Source organism: Macrobrachium rosenbergii, chromosome 14 (assembly GCF_040412425.1).
Source record: "Macrobrachium rosenbergii isolate ZJJX-2024 chromosome 14, ASM4041242v1, whole genome shotgun sequence".
In the NCBI taxonomy this organism is placed as follows: domain Eukaryota; kingdom Metazoa; phylum Arthropoda; class Malacostraca; order Decapoda; family Palaemonidae; genus Macrobrachium; species Macrobrachium rosenbergii.
In genome coordinates this window covers 44,836,738-44,859,770 of record NC_089754.1, presented here as the reverse complement: position 1 = coordinate 44,859,770, position 23,033 = coordinate 44,836,738, and the positions used below count along the sequence as shown (strand labels likewise).

Below are 23,033 nucleotides of genomic sequence, written 5' to 3'. Positions count from 1 at the left end.
CACCATATGGTCATTTACAATACTACTGGTGGTCCTTCAAGAGAAATGTGACAGGTCTGATTATGGTCCAGGGAGCCCCAAGCAAAATGCTCATGTTAGGCTGTTATTTTTGGGTAAGGTCAGGTCAAGTTATGAAAGTTATCATTAGTATTTGGTGAAATTCCATATCTACAGCCCTTTTGAACAATCACAAGGAAACGGACGATTAAATGAGAGTCTTACGACTGTATTTACCACTTTTTGTTTCAAGGGGCGTTCAAGGACAACTTTGGGATGCTAAACAATAACCAGTGTCCTTGAAATTGCTGTGTATAGAGTCGTTTTTGCTCCGGTAAAGGCCCTTGCGACCTTGGTAGGTAGGTGTGTTATTCCAGAATTATTAATGAATCTATCAGTGTTTCAGTAAAGGTAATGAGATAAAATACATTGATGGACTTCAAATTTTCATAATTTTTTTAGCTGTGATATACGTTCTTTGGCAATGCAGACACATCAAAATAGCGTTATTCTTATTGTTAGATACTGACAACTACATGCAATGTATGGCCGTACTCGTTTTCATACAGATATCAAAATCTCCTTTTTACTGGCTTGTGTAAGAGCATCTAATTCACTCACTCTCTTGGGTTTTCGGGCTTCATTGTGGCCCATTATCACCCCACACCTTATTGGAAATGTCTACTTAAATTTCTGACAGCTGAATTTAGGGGCGTTGTCATCAGCTTCCATATCCATGCCATGCCCTTACATTTGGCTATAAGATCTTATGCAACAACAGTGTCTGGTATTCATCGTGGTCACCTGATACCTAACTGCAGTAACTGAGAGAAGGACCAGCGTTTTGGGCAATGCTTTCCAGATAAGGAAGTTCACTTGAACAAACATAGCATGGTTTCTTTTTGCTGTAGTTACACAAACAAAAATCATGTTTCTTTTTTTGGTGGCACAAACATAACACAGTTTCTTTTTTGGTTGCATAAACAAAAGTTTCTTTTTTTGATTGCACATATACACACGTTTTCATTTTTTCGGTTGCGCAAACAAAACACATACTTTCTTTTTTTTAAGATAACTGTCATCTTGCAATAATGCTTAACGATTCTAGATTTACATGGACCCCATCATAATCATTCCATTTAGTTGAATATGATCCATTGCCGCTCATACCAGACCTTTGGGGTATGTTTCAGGATTTATTGCATTGGTTTTCGGGATGGGGCTGGTTTACTTTCTTAATTCCCTGTTGTGTAGTTGACCATGTAAAAAAATAAAATAAATAAGTTACTCATCCTTTGAAAAAGATTAAACAAACAATCAGTAAAAAAACAGAAGAAATAGAAAGTTACTCATGCTTTTAAAAAGATCGAAAAAAATAATCAGTAAGAAATAGAACCAATAAAAAAAAAAAGAGTTTCCCTGAGAAGCAGCCGTGATTGTTGAACGGTCATGTCTGTTTTCTTTTCCTTTCTTTTTTCTTTTTTTTTGCCCTTTTCTCGGAACGTTGCCAAGAAAACGGAGGGGTGGGGGTGGGGGCTGGAAGCCCAAACTTGTGGAGTCGTGTGTCTTTACAGGTTGTTAGACTAACATGAGCAGCGTAAATCTGGAAAGTTTAGGAATGACAAATTGGCTATCTCAGCGGACACTCATTGAGGTTGCTTGCCAGAGGAGAAGAAGAAGAAGAAGAAGAAGAAGAAAAATAAACGTTTCGAATATGGAAGGAATAAACAGAAACGTAAGAGGGACGAGATCGGACGAAACTGAACTTTTACGCTGTGGCGCCGAAAGTAAACAAGTAATACAGGATGTTGACCTACTCACTCCCTGGGTCATTAGCTTACTCCGGCGGACGCCTCCCGTGTAGAAAACATCTGCCGGGGGGTGAATCAAGGTCTCTCTCTCTCTCTCTCTCTCTCTCTCTCTCCGCGGGGTTCAGACTGCAGAGTAGCATTCTCCTGGACTGGTTTTGCTAAGCGTGTCGGAATGGTCAGGTAAACCTCCATTAAATAATGCGTAAAAAAAAAGTGCATCCCTAAATTCTTAACGTAGCCACTCGGGAAGACACTTGGAAAACACCTAGAATCTTGTGATTTGCTTACATTTATCTAGAAACTGAATAAAAAATAATTTATTTCTTAAGGAAAAGACATATAAATTACTTCGACCATTGAATGACATTGCAAAATACTCCTACAGTATCCGTAATTACAGGTCATTTAACTGATCCCAAGGCTCTTCCTTTCTTAAGTTTCCCCGAGAATGGAAGTCCTTGCTGTAAGCAAGTCTGTACTGGGCATCTGTGTTTGCTTTGGTGTCTCTTCCTTATGCTAGAGAGTGTAAATAAGTTAATATCCTGCCAACAGATGGCGAGGAGAGGTTTGGAAGCTAGTCACCCCGGCTGATTTCTCAACCCGAGCCTTTGACTTTTATTTCTTACTGAAACAGCGATCGTTACTATCCACCTATACCAGCTACCAGTCTCTCTCTCTCTCTCTCTCTCTCTCTTTCTTCTACCGTGCTAGACAAAATGGTTTTTGGATGTTGAGCATAATGTTTTGTGTGTAAATTTACGATTCCTTAAGATGAATTTTTTATGAAACACAACAGTAAATGATATTACGGAATGTCTTCTCTTTGGTGAAATGACCCTTCCAATTTGTAATTTTTTTTACTTATAATTCAGTTAATAAATGGCAACGAACAGAGTCTGGACAGAAAAAAACAGACTGATGAAAAATTTGATATATGGACCAAAGCCTGTCAGGAGTTCAAAATTTATTGCCTTCTGAAGAAAGATAACTAATGGTAATTTTTGGGATTATGGAAATCACTAGCCTCCTTTTCATCGAGTGCGACAAAAACAAAATATTTTGCTAAAGAACAATTTTCACTTTGCTTTTGTGGACTTTACAACTGTCCACTGTAGTGTCCCCGTGACCTAAATGTATAAAGCAAAGTATTCGGGATTCCTCTCAGCCTGGCTGGTAAAAACAGCTGTTTTTTAGGGGCTTCCAAAAAAAAAAAAAAAAAAAAGGGAGAAATCTATTCTGCTGTAGCTTTGCACGGAGGGGTCTCTAACCTCCATGGTTTAAATGAGAAAGTTGATAATATATCTCATGGGCTTTAGCTTCGGGTGGAAAGGGGTCCCGAACATTTAGCTGTTTATTTTCATCTTTTCCTAGTGCTGGTTTTCCCGCTGGCGAGTAAAATCTAGATAAGCTGTTTTGATGGAAATGTCATACATATTTTTTAAACTGTCATTTTGTATTCAATTCATTTTCATGTGGTAATATTGAGATTAAGTATTTTAAAGTAGTTTAACGAGATCACCAACCACATTAGCAGATTCTCAAAGGGGTCATACGAAGGATTTGTTTTAAAACAATAGGTGGAAATTGGCGCAAAAAAGCGCAAAGTAACGTTGATAAGGTTGGTTAATATTACCGGGCAACAATGAGAAACAACACTCAGACTTCATCTACGTTACTTAATTCTCCCTCAATCTTATCCTCGTGGCTTTGATAGCTAGGACGTTTATCCCACAATAATAATAAGGAAGAAAAAAGGGGTTAACCTTTCAATGGCATTTCACTTTCTCCACGTAGTAGTAATAAGAAAAATGCGCAGGTAGGCTCTTGAATAATCAAGGCCCTGATTATCCCGAAGAGCAACAATATCAGCAGGTCAAATAAAGGTTATCTATGATATTATAACGGGATTTAACTATATCAGTTAGATAATCATCGACTATTTTGCTATGGTTTTATGGAAGGTAGGAAAGCCTCTTATCAAAGTGGGCAAAGTTTTTGTTAATAGAGTTCTTTCTTTGTGTGTGTGTGTGTGTGTGTGTGTGTGTGTGTGTGTGTGTGTGTGTGTGTGTGTGTGTGTGAGAGAGAGAGAGAGAGAGAGAGAGAGAGAGAGAGAGAGAGAGAGAGAGAGAGAAAGAACTCTTCGATGCATGAAGTTACATCTTGGAAAAGTTGAAAGTACAGAGTTTTAAAAAAATCCTGTATAGAAAGGTTCCCACTTAACAGTTGTGTGTATATGTGTGCGCATGTATGAAAAATAGTTAACTTCAGATCAGCTTACTTCATCTTTATTCCAGATCTAAAATACATTGGTAAAAAAAAATTACGGTGATATAGGATACAACCAAGTCGGAATATATGCATATTTACATAAAGGAGTCATAATTAATTACACTGGCAGATACACCTTGTAATGCATACATACCACACACACACACATATATATATATATATATAAATATATATATATATATATATATATATATATATATATTTATATATATATACATATACATATATATATATATATATATATATATATATATATATATATATATATATATATATATATATATATATATATATATATATAGAGAGAGAGAGAGAGAGAGAGAGAGAGAGAGATAACAACAACGAACCCTCTGATTGAATGATATGAGACCGCCGAAAGGATTAACCTTTTCAATCTTTCGTTTTAGGCGGGCCGCCGCCGCCCCTCCCCCCTCCATCTATTTAATTGCAATTGCAGCCAAGTAGATTTTAAGAGCTCGATCAAGATGTTTCTTCCCCTCTCAGTAATCAAGTGTCACTTGATTAGTGGCAGCATCCGAGAGCCTCGAGTCTCCTCGAGTGTTGCGCAAGATCGGGAATAGCTGATTTCTCTCTTATTTTTTTTATTTATTTAGTAATTTTTTTGCTTCGCTTAAACGCAGCCGGAATGAGGCTTGATTTAATTACAAGACTGGTGGGATTATCTCTCATGTGATGTTGCAAGTGTGTTTAGTCGATATCAAAGCGTCTAAGTGCTTGTTGAATATTTACATTATTATATGCAATGAAACTACGTTTGTGAGGACTAAGCAACAGTTATTTATCATTATCACATTTTGAAAGTTTATTTATTCAGTATTAAAGCGTCTAAATGCCCGTTGATTATTTTTATTATATACAGTGAAACTAAGTTTGTGAGGATTAACAGCAGTTATTTATTATTATCACCTTTTGAGAAGAAGCCGAGGTTGTGAAATTCCTCTTCATTTAGAAAAGTTTTCCCGGCCTCTAACAAAAAGCTTCTTCCTGTATGTACACGTAACTCTTAACCCACAAACAAAACTTGTTTTAGCTGCGCCCTCGTCTTGGAAAACAAAACACTTGCAGAAGTCCTGAGATTCTAAGTGTGGCAACGGTTGATAAAAGTTATATCGTTGGTGCCTTCAATAAAGGGTTTATTATATTTTACCTGCTTCCTTCATTAAAGGGTTTTATTATATTTTACCCGCTTCCTTCAGTAAAGGGTTTTATTATATTTTACCTGCTTCCTTCATTAAAGGGTTTTATTAAATTTTACCTGCTTCCTTCATTAAAGGGTTTTATTATATTTTACCTACTTCCTTCAATAAAGGGTTTTATTATATTTTACCAAGTTCGATTACTGATCCCTTTACTATTTGCATCAATCAAAGAAACGGAAAGTATTGTTTGAGTGGTCCTAGGTGACGAAACTGCAGTGTCACGGAGAACATTTACAGGCAGCTTTTAGAATCTTGACCTAAAATTTAGCATAAATAACGAATATTTGTTGCAGAATTTTATTAAACACAATTCGTGTTCAGTAAGCGATGCCTCACACGCGTGAGCATTACCCAGTTCTGTGAATATTACTGAAACTTGCGGTACCGCCATAAATGAAGTATCATCCTAAGTCTGAGATATTTCAAAATGATCACTTCCACCAGCTTTAATGCTGAGGGCAGAAAATACACATAAACTTGGAGAACCAAATGGTATGTTTCAAAAATAAATGCCACGAAGAACAAAGACTAAGAAATTGAAACATTTCTTGCTGATGCTTCCAACGTCTAGTATATCTGCGTCCGAAAAAAATCATATGAATATTTTACTCCTGGAAATCTCAGGTTTCATTCTGCTTGATTCTTTTTATTTGTTTATCCATTTTTTCTCTGTTTTTCTTTTAAAAGTTCCAAAGTTCAACCTCTTGATTCTTCTTTTTCTTTCTCCCTTGATGGAATTATGGACTGTGAAAAATGATGTACATTCATGAGGTGCTGTTTAAACTTTACGAAATAAGCGTGCAGTAAACACGGCTCCTGGAAAAGTGACGGTGTAATTTTACCTTATCTCCATAAAGTTGCTGTTACGGGTTGGCTGGAGTCCAGGATTCCCTTCATTATTATTATTATCATTATTATTCATAATGTGCAAACATTTTTGGAAAGAGGGCAAAAGGGCACGAACTTTCATACGAAGCTTCCAGAGAAGTAAGATATTTTATGCAGAATTAGTTCTTGAATTTGCCCAATATTCCACGGAAAATTAGCAGTTAAATTTCGAAAATCTTCTGTGTAAAAATAACAATGAATTTCTCAAACATTCCTTGTAAAATTAGCAATTGAATTTCCCCAAATATTCTATATAATAAAATTAGCACTTGAATTTCCCAAATATTCTCTGTATAATTGAGTTTCCCAAAATAACTAGCTCGCGTTCCATATCCAGAGATTTTTATATGTACGCACACGTTAGCTAAACCAGTGTTTTAGCAATCAGTGAAATAAAGCAAAATATGGTTTGGTCGCTACTTACTTTAATGAAAACCAAATGAACAGCAGATCCGGTTGGCCAGAAATTTCATCCCAAAAATCAATTTTTCGGAACTCCCAGCAGGCCCTAGGAGGCTAGTATGACTGACAGTGGGTCCCAGTGAGGCATGAGGGACTGGGGAGTAAATGAATATAAATCTATATGACGAATCTTGATAAAGGAGGCTGTTAACGTGATCTTACCAGGTTAGCATCATTATCTCGGCGGTTATTATTTCATTTTGTTAGCAATTAATGAAATAATGTGGTTATCAAAAATTAAATAATAAGTTAATTAATTCTTTAAATGAATTCTGACCTCACATATCTGTTCATTAATGGGCTCTTTGCGACCCAGAACATCCAGTAACAGTGTTATTAAACAGATGAAAGGAGGCATTCAAGAAGAAAATGCTAATTAGGAATGCGTCAGGATAGACCAGGAAAAGGAAATTAAAGAAAACATTAATAAGGTGTGATCTATTCTTCACTCTCCCTCTTCTTTTGCTCCACCCTCACTTCCTGTCATGTTTTTTTTCCTCGTCACCGGTCGTTTTTCATTTATTTCTCTCTCTCTCTCTCTCTCTCTCTCTCTCTCTCTCTGTGTGCTGGTTCACTGCTTCTCTACTTCTGCTACATTGAACTGATGATTGATTGATTTCGGTAGACTGGCGTTACAAAACGTGGTATCGATGTAGGAGGTTATGCATTATTACCTAATACTATTCTCCTTGCATTTTAATACATTTTTATCTATTTATTAATTTATTTTTCTTTTTAAATAACGAGATCACTTCTTTCTGTATTTCTCTTTACCCCCTCTTGCTTCTTCCTAATCAACACCATATTCTTTGGAAGCTTGAATTCCAAATCAGTGGCCCCTTTGGCTTGTTACATATGAACAGGATTCATTCTTTTGAATAATAATAATAATAATAATAATAATAATAATAATACTAAGCATCAATCTTGACATAGCAAACAGATTTACGTTGGCACTACTTCCGGGAAACAAGAGTCTCACCTTGGGGAAGGTGCAGGAAATCCCTGAGGTTGTCATTCTGGGTAAACACCGGAGAGGGTTTGAAGATGCTCTGAATATTAAAAATTCTATTAAAGGCTCGTCAGACTCGGCTCTGCATTCTCACTGACTCAGATTGCGAGATCACTTACGTCATTGCATTGCCACTGATCTGATGAGTTTTAGGAGGCCTGGTAAAACCCGTAAAACACCTCTTCTCACATTTATCCTGTTGAAATCGGTAATCGTCGTATTGCAGGTTCATTGACCTTTTTTCCCCCTCTTCTAAATTTCTGCCTTTATTTATTTATTGATTGATTTATTTTTGCATATAACATTCCATCCTTCGAGAGACATGGCTACTCATTTCTGCCGAGTTATAATTACAATCCTTCCTTTTCTTTGGCCCTCCCGTTCTGTTATTTTTTTTTTCTTTTGTAGTAGAAAGTGGTATTGGGGCATTGGGTTGCCCGTCCCTCGGGCACATGCATCTACTAAATAAAAAGTCGAGTGTTGCCTGACGCCGTGATATCAAAGGTCACTGATACCAATATCAATCGTTGAGCATAAATATAAAAAAAAGTGGACCAATTTATGACCATAAAAAATATAAATATATATTTAAACGATCTCTCATTCCCTCCTGACGATATCCTCTCGAGTGACATCCTCGAGGACTTCTAGCACTGCCCTCTCGTGAAGTCAAGTTGCTGCTCTTCCCAGACGGATCGTCTTCTTCTAGCAGACACAGAGACAGACAGACAGACGTCTTATAGTTTGGTTTACCCTCCTGGTCGTCTTTCCTATTATTTGTTTACATTTATGTCCGGGGAATCCCCGGTAATGAGTCATAAAGGATCTGTGCCTTTTCGAAGTATGTCCCGAAGAGGACGTAACTGGGACACGGGATATCACTGAGAGCAAAGGGGGGGGGGATTCCTTGGAAGTCAGTAAGGTCATTGTGTATATACAAGGAAGTGTGATAACGAGAGAGAGAGAGAGAGAGAGAGAGAGAGAGAGAGAGAGAGAGAGAGAGAGAGAGAGAGAGAGAGAGAGAGATCTGAATTTTAATTTTGCCTTATAAGAGGTTAGTTTATTGGCCACTCCTCATCCCGTGAAAGATATTATGCTGTTTGCAGGCAGTACGCACGTGGTATAGAAGTGTTTAAAAGGGTTGATTCAAACACACACAGAGTGAGAGAGAGAATTTATATCTATTTAAAGGCTGACTACGCCCACCCATACACTTGGACATGCTTAGAAAGAGAGAGAGAGAGAGAGAGAGAGAGAGAGAGAGAGAGAGAGAGAGAGAGAGAGAGAGAGAGAATTTATATCTATTTAAAGGCAGGCTACATCCTCAGCAAGCAAAGTAACTACTTACACATTTTGATATGTATAATAAATGCTCTACCAAATTCCTAGTTACAAATTTAAAAATTTCAGCCGCTGAAAAATTTTCAGAAACCAGGGAAACGTCTTTTATACACTCATAATATATATATATATATATATATATATATATATATATATATATATATATATATATATATATATATATATATATATATACCAAAAAGGCATACAAGAAAAATACTCGATTCATGGTACCCCAAAACCTAAACGCACAAAAAATTGGCAACACGACTCCACCGTGAAAATGGGTAGGTCAATACAAAAGGGTTTGACCATGAATGAAAACATTTCACAACGAGACCCGAGAAGCAGCGCAACGATTTGGTTTCCCCTCTGTCGTGCATCTGGCACCTCGCCTATGAAAGACCAAATACCCAAAGACCTTCAGATTTAATGGGACCGGATTGAATGATCGAGATTGCTGAATGAGTGACGCAAGGAGCTAGCTGTCCGGTAACACGAGCTGTCAGGAGAACAAGAAAAAGTATTCCGAGGTTTAGATGTACAAAAACAATGTCACAATAGAACAGTTTAATTAATTACATAGATGATCGCTTTTGTCAGCCGGTTTTGAAAAAGTATTCCGAAGTTTAAATGTACAAAATAATGTCACAGTATATGTTTAATTAAATAGATCATTGGTTTTGTTAGCCGATTTAAAATTTATATTCCATATAACAGTTTAATTACCTAGATAATCGCTTTTATTGGCAGATTTTGAAATTATATTTCATATAACTTTAATTACACGGATAATCGCTTTTGTTAATGTGGAAAAAAATCCTATGCTAAGCAATTTCATAACATAAACTGTTTACCTAATGTACTTAATTTTACGCAGATTTATGTCAGTAAAAACCAGTGGATTTTCACGCCATGCAAAGTTGTCACTCAACTTATTTTGCTTTGCGGGGCTTAAAAGTTTGTTTAGTTTTTGGTGGGCTGTGATTATCTTGTCTTTTCTTTGGAGAAACTCGTTGTTGGGAATAACGTCTTATGTGTATGTGTGTGTGTGTGTGTATGTATGTATGTATGTGTATGTGTGTGTATATATATATATATATATATATATATATATATATATATATATATATATATATATATATATGTATATATATATATATGTATATATATACGTGTATATATATAATATATATACATATATATCTATCTATCTATCTATCTATCTACATATATATATATATATATATATATATATATATATATATATATATATATATATATACTTATAAAATTTACAATCTAAACATTCTTACCTACTCAATTTAGGAAGACACTCTCTTCCTAGTAATCAACTCGCGTGATCCGAAGTGCTTTAACTTCCAACCCTAAAAAAAAAATAAAAAAATTCCTCTCTGTGAAGGATGAGATTCCTTGTCAGAAACACGTAGGTTGCACTTACAGAGTAAAAACTAATTAAAGCGGAGGAACCAGTTTCTTTTTAAAGATTTTTTTTCTAGTTTCGAAGGCTGTTTTTTTTTCCTCTTGCTGCTTCCGTTGTTCTGTTCTTTCCTAAATTTTATTGGGTACTTTCATCGCTTTGTGTTAAATTTTTTTTTCTTTCGTACGTTTTCATTCGATTTTTTCTCTTCCTGTCTCGCGTATTTTTTTCCTCCATCTTCTCTTCCCCTGTTTTTCGCTCAGTATCATTTGATATTTTTTTTTTATCCTTTTAAGTGCTTTTATTTGTCCTCTAACAGTTTTCTATCTCTTATTATTTATCATGATTATTTCATTTCAGTTTTATCCATCCCTCTAACTGTAATTTTCTTTATTTATGTTATTTTCATATTTTTTTACTAGGTCAGTTATCTTTTATTTTATACCTTGTTTATGTGTATTGTGTCACTGTTCATTCATTTATCTGTTATTTATCTTTCTTTTAATGACCTGGAAACTTTAAGTAATTGTATTTCTTCATCTATGTTTATGTCAAGTTCTTCATTGTAGTGATAAACTTCTACATCAGTTAGGCCCAATTTCTGCCGAGAGAGAGAGAGAGAGAGAGAGAGAGAGAGAGAGAGAGAGAGAGAGAGAGAGAGAGAGAGAGAGAGAGTAAAATTATTTCATTACAATTTCAGACTCTAAATCCCTTTTATAACCAAAGACAGATTTACTGAACTCCACTTTCAATACTGTGACCACCACTGAAATTTCCTCCTCTCCAGTTTCATACCTAAACACCTTTATCAGTGTGTCGATTTCACTATCCATTTTTAATCCGGGCCATAAATCTTTTGAAGATGCCTGCGTTTATTATGGAAGCATAAATCATCGGGGGGGGGGGCGGGGGCGGGGAGAGATTACATTTATATCAGCCTCGCCTGAAGTTTTATCGTTTTCGGAAATTTGTGACTGGGTTTTAATATTAGTCATTTCTTATGACAAAGGTTGTTTAGTGCAGTTAAGAGTTTTAGATTTAATTCACGATTGATAATCGTGGTTTGTTTGTCTGTAGCTGCATGGTAGAGCAACAAACCCGAGTTTCTATAAATAACCGGCACCATGTAAGCATGACAGACACCGATAACAACCAAAGTGAGTCCATACAGGAACTACATGCACATAATAATAATAATAATAATAATAATAATAATAATAATAATAATAATAATAATAATAATAATATACAGCATAGCTCGACGACATTTGAATGATTATTTTTGGGATGATGTGGATAGACCTACGCCCTTCTCCATGGATGTTCAGTGGACATGTGTGTTGCTGCGTCCGTAATTTTCATGGTCACATATCTAATTACTGACCAGGTCCAAGGTTGCTTAACTTCAATGATCTGACGACCATTGCCACAACTAACTTCAAAGTCAGTCCACGATAGTGGCTTGTTCTCATAACGTATTCAGTTAAGAATTCATTTCCGTCCAGAAATGGAATTTGTTTTATCATTCTGACGTTGGCCAAGATATTATTAAATTCTGCCGGGATTGCTTCGTTTTAACAGGCACGTTTACGGATTTACGTTATTATTCTGACGCTAGCCTTGATATCGATTCGTACTCCGGTAGTGTCTCTCCATTTCGGAAGCACGCTCACTTTAAGGACCTGGTCTGCGCCTCGAAAGCTGTGTGTGTGTAATGTATTCAAGACCGATGCAGGTTTTGGGGAGGTATGGTATAAAAGTGGATTAACGAGCGAGGGGAGGAGGATGAGGAGGAGGAGAAGGAATATTACGGATGAAATGAGACCAGGGAAGAAAGTGCAACCCTCTAGAAGGAAGAGCAAGAATGTGCAACCCTCTAAAAGTAGGTGCAAGAAATTGCAATCCTCTGGAAGGGGGTGCAAGAAAGTGCAACGCCCTACAAGAGGGTGCGAGAAAGTGCAACCGACTACAAGAGGGTGCGAGAAAGTGCAACCCTCTACAAGAGGGTGCAAGAAAGTGCAACCCTCTACAAGTGGGGTGCAAGAAAGTACAGCCCTCTAGAAGGGGGGCAAGAAATTGCAACCCTCCAGAAGGGGTGCAAGAAAGTGCAACCTCCTAGAAGGGGGTGCAAGAAACTGCATCCCCCTAAAAGGGGTAAAAGAAAGTACAGCCCTCTAGAAGGGGGTGCAAGAAAGTGCAACCCTCTAGAAGGAGGTGCAAGAAAGTGTAACTTTACAATCCAGAAAGGCAGCCAAAAAAAAAAAGGGAGAAATGTTATCCGCACCTCTCTGCACCCTCATTCGGGTCAACTGCTGTATTTTTCATTTCGAAGGAGGTCGTTACATGTAAGAAGCAAGAAGCTTTTAGACCGGAGTCAAGAAAATAGCGCCGTTTAAGAACATTCCTGACCGTTCACATTCTACGCCTTTCGTTAAGGTGCCGGGCTGAACCTTTTTCTATATTTTTTCTTTGTCCGAAGTACTTAATGGAATGACAGCAACAGCGAAAAATAACTATTATAGATTTTACCGTTTTTGTTAGGTTAAGCTGACCAAGTGCTGGTAATGATAATAACAGACCTACATTTCTTATTACCCGAAGTACTTCACAGAACGACAGTAACAGCGACAAATAATTATAATAGATTTTACTGTTGTTAATCCGAAGCACTTAACAGAACGGCAGCAACAGCGACCAGTAATTATAATAGATTGTACTGTTTTTGTTAGACTAAACAGACCTAGTGCTGATAATAATAATAACAGATATCACTAGTGTTCATAGATTTATCAGACCTGTTGCAAACACGGACTCTTGCAAGGACGAACAGGCCGTAAAAAGTAATAGACTTTATTTCAGCTTGAAGCAAAACCTTAAAACCAGTGCAAGTACAGATTTTAGACAGAGTAAATCAATAGATACAGCAATGGGAAAGCAGACTAAATTAAGGTCTTAAGATTTATGATAACGGGAATACTAGTCTGAATGAAGACAGGCACGCCTAATTGAAACAAAGATATACCCGAATATGTAAAAAAAAATGAAAAAAAAAATATTTCGAATTACAATAACTTTCATTTAGTGGCATGCATATAAAGACTGCAAATATTGAAGCATTTTGCTTCAGCATAAACTTTAAATTAACAAATTTTCGAAAAAGTGACAATAGTTTCTGCTGAAAAAGCCTTCGACTTCAGGCAGATTCAGTGTTGCCATTGGAATGACAAACCTCGTGAAATGTCACATAAAAATGAGGTCTCGAGTGGCCGCTGACGGCTTTTGGGACAGTGTGAACTCCTCCTTCTCTCCCCCTCTCCTGGAAGATTCTTCTCTTTCTGTTCTTTCTTCTTATTTCTCTCTTCCTTCCTTTTCCCTTTTTATGTTTTAGTCATTTTTGCTGACTCCCCCTTTTCTCTTTCTCCAGTCTCGGAAGCTCATTTATTTAATTTTTTCCCCTCTGTTTTTATAATTTTTTCTTATTTCCCTTTGCATTACATTTACGGTCATTTTATCCGTATCCCCTTCCCTTTACATCCTTATATCTGTTACGCTGACAGACTGACAGACTGACTGACTGACAGATAGACAGGCAGACAGATAGACAGACACAAAAGATTGGAAGACTAGGAAAACTGGTCATACTATCAATTAGAAAAATCTTCAGCAATCATGGACATTCAAGTGGATTTACTTCCTATCAATTCCATGACTTGATTGGTTGTTGGCTTTTCCTCTTCTTAATCTTCAGCATCTCAATTTATTTCCTGAGTAATTGGCTTGACCTTTAGTCTTACACATGAAGTAGTCAACGGAAAACAAGTTGTGCAAACCTATGAATTTCTAAATGGTTATGATCATAATTATATGAATTGTTCGTGAGTGTGTGTGAATCTACAAATATGTACGCGTTCACAAACCCTCACATCACGTTGTTTTCGGTTTGTATTTGAAGAGAAAATTGGAAAAAGCATTCCCTGTCAAATTTTGTCAAATTGTGCGTAGTTCAAATAATGTCCCTTCATATATTTTTTGCCTCCAGGTCTAAATTTGTCCTCCGGTCCCATTACTGTTATCGGTGGACGCAGCAGAGAGAGAGAGAGAGAGAGAGAGAGAGAGAGAGAGAGAGAGAGAGAGAGAGAGAGAAAAGTGTAATTGATTATACTGACGAGATGGACCATCAGAGGCATTAAAACCATCGACCTCGCTGCGGAATTAATGGTTGAATGCTTACAGAGAAACAAGAAGCATCCGTTGCTAGTACAAGAGGGATTGGTTTTAACAGTCCATCATTCCATTCACTCCCAGGAAGTGGAATTCTCTTTTCCGTTCAATAGGTGGCTCTGTCATCAATTACAAGGTTAAGTTTATTGTCGTTCCGGTAGCTGCCCACAAAGAAATATAAATATGAATAAATACCGGGTATATATTTTGGAAGTGCAACGGGATATCATCGTTTTGAAATTTAATGCAATGTAGCTAAACTTTCCATTCACACACATACTATACTGTATATTTATATATATACAGTACATACATACATATATATATATATATATATATATATATATATATATATATATATATAATTTATATATATATATATATATATATATATATATATATATATATATATAATATATATACATATATACATCATATAAATATATTTATATACGTATATATAATTATACATATATATATACATTTATATGATGTATATATATATATAATACATATATATGTATATATACATATATGCATTATATATAGATATAGATATATATATATATATATATATATATATGTATATTGCATATAAATATATACACGTATATATATATATATATATATATATATATATATATATATATATATATATACATATATACATACATACTTCTTCTTACATACATCTAAACGATATACTTTGTGTACAAGTATATACGCCCACAAATACGTACACACCGTAATGATTAGGAACCATCTGGGAATCATCGCTAGTTAAAGTTGCCTTGGCAATTTTGGATGTGCCAAATTTAGATGAATTGGAATGGCACTGGAGTATTGGATAGTGTTATTTTCTCGTTCATTTCTGCGCCATTCCGATGGGGTTTTTTTCATCAACGAATAATGAAATTCAATTGAGTTCATTTTTTACTTATTTGGATCAGTGTTATGTACGAAAACTCCATCCTTCTCTTTCCCCATAAATTCACATACAGGCCTTTACGTTTACATTATAATATATATATATATATATATATATATATATATATATATATATATATATATATATATATATATATATAATAGTATATATGGGTGTGTGTGCATATGTAATATATATATATATATATATATATATATATATATATATATATATATATATATATATATATATATATATATATATATATATACATATACACACACACACACACACACTACTGAATGCTCCTGCGCCAGTGGCATCTAATAAGACACAGCACTAACTGTGATTTCCACTTCTTATCTGAAGGAAAAGATGAAAATTTTTGTATATGATGTTCCGACTGTTCTCCTCTCCGTCCGCTGATTCAGTCGATATCTCACGGCCGACCTTTAATTCGCCTAAAACAGGATATTAAAACCGATCAACCAATTAATGAAAAGGGATAACTTTCAAGATGAATTCGATGAAGGGTAATTTTGTCCGAAGGAATCTCCGATCTGTGCCAGAGGAAATCTTTCGTCAGACATTGTGCCACATTCGAGGATAACGTCCTCCTTGTTGAACGCAATCTTCTTTTGTTGTCTTTCTTCAGACATAGATCGGTTTCAGTTGTCTGTGTGAGAACAAAGTGCTCGTCTAAACTGGCAGCTATTTAAATAGATTAATTTGTAAATACTGATTCTTTGAATGACAATGGCATTGCATAGCTATTTCCGAGTGCATGGACTTGAACTTTTCTGAAAACCAAATCATCATTGTCGTCCCCCGTAAGGTGGGGGGGATGAAGGTCGCCAGTGCACCTCATGTGGTGCACTGTAGGCAATATTTAAGGTTCTTTGCAGCGTCCTTCGGCTCCGAGCTGCAACCCCTTTCACTCCTTTTATTGTACTTCCGTTTATAATCTCTTTCCTCCATCTTACTTTCCACCCTCTCTTAACAACTGTGTCATTGTGCGACTGCGAGGTTTTCCTCCTGTTACACCTTTCAAACCTCCCTACTGTAAATTTCCCTTCCAGTGCTGAATGACCTCATAGGCCCCAGCGCTTGGCCTTTGGCCTAAATTCTGTATTCTATTCTATCATTATCGTCATCACCCAGGTTGATTTTTTGGAGACCCTCCTATTTCATTCCCATCACCGGGCACCATTCATTTTCATTTTCGTATAGTGATAAAACCTCCGCAGGGGCGTAGTGCCGTCAGTGCACCTCACGCGGTGTACTGTAGACAATTACCAAAGGTTACTTGTAGCGTCTCTTCGGCCGCGAGCTGCGGCCCCGTTTCATTTCTCTTACTATATCTGCATTCATATTCTCTTTCTTCCATCTTACTTTCCCCCGCTCCTCCTAACAATTGTTTAATAGTGTAAATGGGAGATTTTCCTCGTCTTATACATTTCAAACCTATTTTACTCTCAATTTCCCTTTCCGCGCTGAATGACCTCATAGGCCTAAATTCTGTATTCCATTCCTACAGTGGCAAAAACTCCAAGATCATCTAAATGATAAGTTATTGTGAGGTTAATGTTGCAAAGTGGTTTGAGACGGAACGTATAATTTATTAAGCTTTAAATACGGGATAAGTAAAAAGTGAGTGCAGGTTCTGTATCTTTACTTTCGGATTCACCGTTGGGACTCACTGTTAATATTTACAAATTTAAGACTACGTATACCGTATTTGGAGAAGCCTACCTCGGCCTAGTTGCTCAAGTATGAAGTCGGGAATTCAGCCGTCGGCAACTGGTATTCCCATATGGAGAAGAGTACAAACAAGGAAAATGTCTTTCCTGGAAGTCCTCTCTCTCTCTCTCTCTCTCTCTCTCTCTCTCTCTCTCTCTCTCTCTCTCTCTCTCTTCTAAAAACGAAAAATTCTTTATCAACACGTAAGTCTCAGTGTTCCTCTCTCTAATTTTCTCTTAATGAAAGTACATGCTTGTTTTAGACTCATTAGTTATAGACCAATAAGGCACCGTGCTTACCCCATATGAAAAATGGGAAAAAGCACGTTAGATGAAAGAAGAAGAAGAAAGAAAATGAAATCATTACAAGAAGGTTCTGAAATTTCTGAAAAATCCCTTTTCTATTTTTTTTTTACTGAACAAAACAGAAGAAAGTTTCCAACAACACAATACTTCTCGCTTGCTCTCAATTCCATATTCCATAGAGGAGGAACGTGAATTGCTAAATACTCATTAGTGGCTGCGCAAGGCAATCAATCCTGATGGACTTTCATATACCCCAATGGGCATCTCCTGGGATTGTGACCCTGCCATGATAGATCTCTCGTCCTCCAGCCCGCCAAGCCTGAACCGAAGCCCATCTTGGCAAACCTTTTATGGGTTTCCGATAATATTTGTTCGAGGCAGAAGTTACAACTTGAGAGCGAGGACTGGGAGAAGTGAGTGATGTTTACAGGGAGGAGGAAAGTAAACAGAAGGATAGAAGCAGTGAATAGCGGTGTTGCTTAGGTAACAGGGATGCTAAATATTAATGGCGTTCCACTATTGAAGTCAGTCAGAAACAAATCCAGTTACGTAACTGTAAAATATATTTTCAAAATAAAATTATACAAAGCTTTCGAGATCTATGTTTATATGTATTTGTAGTTACATAACTGTGTATTTGTATAACTTTTAAGACCCATGCTACAGTGAGTATTTTTATTTTATTAATTGAAGTTAGTGTTGGTAAAGGTGCGTCTTTCGTATTTATGCAGTGAAATCAGATTAAAATCAAAATTTTTTTTTTTTGTCATCTGTATGCTTGCTTTTAACTGTACATTTATCATAGCGTGTGGGGAATACCAACCTTTCCACGGCAAGATTTAAATAAATCATTGATGACATTTCAGGTTAATGATTCATAAAAAACTTGTTACAGCCCAGGGAACGTTGATTTCTGTAAAGTGTGCTGTTTTAGATTATAATAAAATTTTAAAGTAATATGAAGCCTTGGTTAACGTATATAATATTTTTGAGACTTTTATTCGAGTAGCTCTCCTACTATAGATTTAAAAAACTGTCTAAAAGACAGGTTTTGCTTCCGATTATGTGAATTCAAGCTCTAAACTGCTAGCAATGGGAATGAAACGGACTCGACCAGTTTAATCAGAGGACTGCTAACTGCTATTACTCACTCACTCTCTCTCTCTCTCTCTCTCTCTCTCTCTCTCTCTCTCTCTCTTCTTCTTCTTCTTCTTCTTTTGACGCCTACCATCCCTTTTACAATAGCTTGGTATGCGATTTGCTAAACTACATCTCTCTTGGCTACAAATATTTAGCGAACTATTTGTTTTAACTAGACTCACTTAATCCATCTTCATATACTTTATGAGCCCAGATCGTCTCAGCATTCAGCAATATCAACAACAACAATTACCTCATGGATTAATTTTCCTTTTTAAAGGGATCCGTTTATGATAACAGCTTTCGAGAAGGTCAACGAGGAAGCCAATCTTCGCGCGGCTGAGAATTTATCCTACGCACTTATTATCATAAATCTGAGTAACTGCTCCTTAACTCATGAGGCCTTGTGGGTGGTTCTGATGCATAATCGAGCGATTACGTCACTCCTTTATTAAGTGGTCTATTAATCTGCATCAGATTGGGTATTAAGAGTAATCAGAACTTTTGAAATGATGAAATTTATTAGGAAAAGTTCGGTCGGTTGGGGAATTACGCCTCGTAAGAACGTAGTGGTTCTTCTTCTTCGCTTTTTTTTTTTTTTTGGTGTGTCTCGAGGGACAAGCGCAATACTGAGGCCTCTCAATGGTTGCTTTGTTGGTTTGTGCTTGTGGGAAGCACAAGAAGGTTTGATGGATGAGTCTCCGTCTTAAGCAATTTCATAAACGAAATGCATTGGAAATCTCATGAATGTATGATAGGTTTGTTGTCTTCTTTGTTGTAGATGTTTATATTTATTAATATATATATATATATATATATATATATATATATATATATATATATATATATATATATATATATATATATATACATACATATATATATATGTATGTATGTATATACACAGCATATATCTGACGTTGCCAGAATAATACGTTGATTTTATTAAGGATATCGAATTGCTCAATAATGGTAGAATTCAACAATGATTTGTCACAAAAGTATTTATAACATACGGAGTGAAAGGATGAGAAATCTGCAGCTACACAGAAGTAGTGAAAGTTTACCCCAGCTGAAAGGGTGACGGTTTTGAGTTGGTGCGGTCATGTAGGAAGAATAGAGAATAATAGGTTAATGAAACGAGTACGGAGTACAAAACGCTTTAGGCAGGAGGAGGAGATGAAGACCTAGAGAGGTTGCATAGATGGACTGAAAGAATTATTGGAAAGGAAAAGCCTTAATGTCCATTGTGTTCGAATGTGTTTAGAGGTTGGTTCGATACAATGCTAGAGTTCTTCATTGGACGGGTTGGTATTGTGTTCGGCTAGCACTCCGCTGGGCCCGCGTTCGATTCTCCGACCGGCCAATGAAGAAGTAGAGGAATTTATTTCTGGTGATAGAAATTCCTTTCTCGTTATAATGTGGTTCGGATTCCACAATAAGCTGTAGGTCCCGTTGCTAGGTAACCAATTGGTTCTTAGCCACGTAAAATAGATCTGATCCTTCCGGGCCAGCCCTAGGAGAGCTGTTAATCAGCTCAGTGGTCTGGTTAAACTAAGGTATACTTACTTTTCGATACACTGCTGGTGAGACGTCTGTGTAAGTGAATAAAACAGCTAGAAGTTGTGGAATTTTCCTGCGCAGGGGATTCATTCTCGATTTAGCAATTAAAGTATGGGTGAGGCAATCAGCGTTATTTGAGAGTTTACAATTATATAGGTTTATCTCTCTCTCTCTCTCTCTCTCTCTCTCTCTCTCTCTCTCTCTCTCTCTCTCTCTCTATATATATATATATATATATATATATATATATATATATATATATATATATATATGCAGTATATACATACACATTTTGCAATCAAGTTTAGTAAAGTCCTTGGAACTGCGGGTAAATAGGGGCGGCAGATTTACCTTTGAGATGAGCAAAATTATCTCCGAGAGACTATCCTTCATTCAAGAAACTCTCGGTACTTTCTGCTCGCTAATTGTTGAATAAATTTGATCCCAAAGGACTCGTACAAGCACGACACTTCTTTGGTGTTCGGTTTCACTTTTGCTCGTCCTCCTCCGCATCTTAGTCGGTGAGTTATGACCCCAATTCATCATGCTGCCAGGAAACATGACACTTTTTGAACCCTATCCACCCCCTTTAAAAAAAAAAATAAAAGACTTTGTTTGGCAACCTTTCAGACACAGGGAAAATTTCACTTGCAAAAGGACACACGCACTTGAAAATGAATCATGACATTCCCGTACTTCAGAGAGAGAGAGAGAGAGAGAGAGAGAGAGAGAGAGGTGGGGGTCACTTTTGCCTTGGGGACCATAAACAACGTTCGGAAGAGTACGCAAATACGATGTGATATGCATCCACAAGTATTTGCGAGTCAGATGGGTTCCGACCAGTTTGAAGCAGTTCGCCTGTGACTTACAATAAAGACTAGTTATGAGACCTACCAAGAACGTTAGGAAAACATTAGGAAAACATACGATTTGAAGCCTTTCATAAATTTATAATATATTCACACAAACTTCTTATTCCAAAACGACTTTTTTCTTAGCCGTGCCATCAATTTATATTCACGCAAACTTCTTATTCTACAATGGCTTTTTTCTTAGCCTTCCATAAATTTATATTCACACAAACTTCTTAATCTATAATAGCTTTCTTCTTAGCCATTCCATAAATTTTTATTCACACAAACTTCTTCATCTATAATAGCTTTTTTCTTAGCCGTTCCATAAATTTATATTCACACAAACTTCTTATACTACAATGGTTTTTTCTTAGTCATTCCATAAACTTATATTCACACAAACTTCCTTCTTGTTCTACAATGGCTTTTTTAGCCATTCCATAAATTTATATTCACACAAACTTCTTGTTCTACAATGGCCTTTTTCTTAGCCGCTCCATAAATTTATATTTACACAAACTTCTTAATCTACAATAGCTTTTTTCTTAGCCGTTCTACAAATTTATATTCACACAAACTTCTTAATCTATAATAGCTCATTTTCTTAGCCATTCCATAATGTTCTACAGTGGCTTTTTTTCTTAGCCGTTCCATGAATTTATATTCACGCAAACTTCTTAATCTACAATGGCTTTTTCCCTAGCCATTCCATAAATTTATATTCACACAAACTTCCGGTTCTACAATGGCTTTTTTTCTTAGCCGATCCATAAATTTAGCAATCTCTGACGTTCTCGAATATCAGCTGGTCAGCTGGATTCAGACCAGAGCAGATAAGCATTTTATTTGAACATAACATAATGGGACGCTAGATTGCGTAATCACGCGAGCAAAGAAGCGCGTAAACTGTGTAATTACACTTAATTACGGTTAATTGCTCTTAGTGGGTCCTGCAATGCACTGACGCATTATTTTGTTTGCGTGAAGAGGTTTTCTCTTATTTATTTTATAAGTGGAAGAATCCAGACAGTCATGGTATTATAAATGTGAGCTGACAATTGTCGTAAAATGTGTGATATAAAGAAAGCCATAAGGATATTATTAATCTTGTTAAATTTTTATATACAACTGTACACAGGCACAAACAAAACTATTTCTGTTCGTTTGTTTACGATATTTCTTACATATAAATAAAAATTTTTATGAACGCAGTCGTATATGAATTCGGATTTTTGTGACATATACCATTATATTTTTCATAAGTTTTTAGCTTATTGTTATACAGTTTTGTATCTGCATATATATTTCTGCAGTTACTTTTGTATCTGCATATGTGTATTTCTGCACAAAGTTACTGTGTGTGTGTGTATATATATATATATATATATATATATATATATATATATATATATATATATATATATATATATAATCAGAAAGCTATATCAATTCACTCTACCTAAATAATATATTTTCATATATGTTGCCGATACATAATGAGTCCACCGTCCCGTGGGGTCAGACCAGCGACGGACGAGGAATCAGGACTACAGTGACGCACTAACGAATGTGGCCGATTTCGTTAGTGCGTCACTAGTCCTGATTCCTTGTCCGTCGCTGGTTCGACCCCACGGGACGGTATATTATCAAAAAAAATTCCTTCGGCAACATATATGAAAATATATTATTTCAGGTAAATGAATTGATATCAAAGAACGTTGTAGCTTTTCTGATTGTATATGAATCACCATGTGATAAATAGTCATATATATATATATATAATATATATATATATATATATAATATATATATATATATATA

The 23,033-nt window shown here is 36.0% G+C and overlaps 1 protein-coding gene across 5 annotated transcripts in view; it reads left to right on the top strand.

The window, feature by feature from the left end:
• LOC136846050 (prostaglandin E2 receptor EP3 subtype-like) overlaps positions 1-23,033 on the top strand; it is a 199,878-nt gene that overhangs the window by 1,362 nt on the left and 175,483 nt on the right. The gene's annotated exons all lie outside the window — the stretch shown is intronic.